The following is a 1,662-nucleotide window of genomic DNA, read 5'->3' on the forward strand; positions in this document are numbered from 1 at the left end:
GTGGGCAGACACCAGGAATAGATCAATTTGATGTTCCACTTCTCTCTTTTTTTTAATCTCAGGGAAATTAATGGAGGGTATCTTATGTAGCCTTTAACCCTTCAATGCACGGTTTTTGCTTAAGGTTTAAAACCTTGGCTGGAATGTAAGGTAAAAAGAGTCTTGATGTTCACCCAAAAATCTTTTTCTTCAGTTTCATTGCAGAGTAAACACTAAGTTTACCGCACTGGATTTTAGATCAAGTCTAGTATTCACTTCTCCCAAGAGGTCATCTATTTCTGGGGAAAAGGCAATAGGGTGCCCTCCATTAATGTATCTAACCGGTGGTGAAATGGTGTGAAATTCTCTGTTGACCTCTGTAATTCTTAGTTAACGTCTCGGAACATAAGATTCAGTTAACTCTTCTTAGTGCCTAGCTATAAATTTTAGTATAGGTTGTAAAAGTATCATCTCTCTGTTGAATTCAGACATTGCTTCAGGTGGACTGAAGTTCGAATCAACACATCTACTATTAGCCATGAAATCTCAGAATACTAAAATTCGAGGGGGAAGGGATGGGTTCTTCAAGGTTTTGATTTTAAAACACCCCACCCTAACAGGTATACTTAGAATGAAAGTTGTCTTAAACGTCCTCTGTTTCAGGTTAGACATTTGGCCTAGGAAGGGGTGGGGGGGGAGGGTGAAGGGGGAGTCCTTGCAACCTGCTCACCCAGACACGCACGTGTCTGTGGGTGTCAGGCACGCGCAAGGTGGACAACGACCCACTTGCCTGGGGCAACCCAATCAAAGTCTAGTTCTCACCTCAAAGGCTGTCAACTCTCACGCCCCTCCCAGTGCGCACAGCGCCCCCAACTCATGCTTGCATCCCTCACACCCCGCCTCCCAAGTAGGCAATACCAAGTTGATTGGTAGATGCGCCTCTCACTCCTGCACCAGAACCAATCACTCGAGTTCTGGAGTAACGCGATGGCGCCAATGGAAATCATCGTTGAGGAAGCCGCTGGGCCCCCAGAGCGGAGAGGCGGCGCCCGGGGCGGGGTTCGGGTGTTGGGTTGAATCAGTTGCCATTTGGGGTGAGGAGCTGAGCGGGCTGAGGCGGCGGCGGCGGCGGCGTGGGCTCCGTGGAGCTCTAGGCACATCGAGGCCCCCTGACCCGACCCCGGCCCCCAGAAGCAGGGGTCCCGGCCCTTCCAGCAGCTGCGGCGCTCTGCCGCGCGTACAGCTCCACGAGGGCTGAGAAGCAGGCTGCGAACACCCCGCGGGGCTGCGTGATCGGAGCAGTTCCCCAGCTCCCCTGTCAGCGCGATGCCCCGGGCAGCGGCAGTTCCGGGCTCCTCGAGGCCCCGGCGGTGACCGCCGCACCGAGCCCGGCCGAGCGGTTGGGGCCGTTGGACGTTTGTTTTCACAGCGTTCCCCTCCCCCCTCGCTAGGGCGTCGGGGGTGCGCCTTGGGAAGGGGGAGCCGAGAGACTCCTCCCCCTCCCGATACCCCCGCCCCTCCCCCTTACACACTCGCACGCACTATCGCGCTGGCTCCCACACGCTCGCGCGCCTCGGTGTCGGCCGCGTCGTCCAGGGCTCGCGGAGCCACCATGTCCACTGCCTCCTCCTCCAGTTCCTCTCAAACCCCTCACCCCGCGCCGCAGAGGATGCGGCGCGGCGC

This window comes from Condylura cristata, unplaced genomic scaffold (genome assembly GCF_000260355.1).
Source record: "Condylura cristata isolate star-nosed mole 26May11 unplaced genomic scaffold, ConCri1.0 scaffold00005, whole genome shotgun sequence".
NCBI lineage: Eukaryota > Metazoa > Chordata > Mammalia > Eulipotyphla > Talpidae > Condylura > Condylura cristata.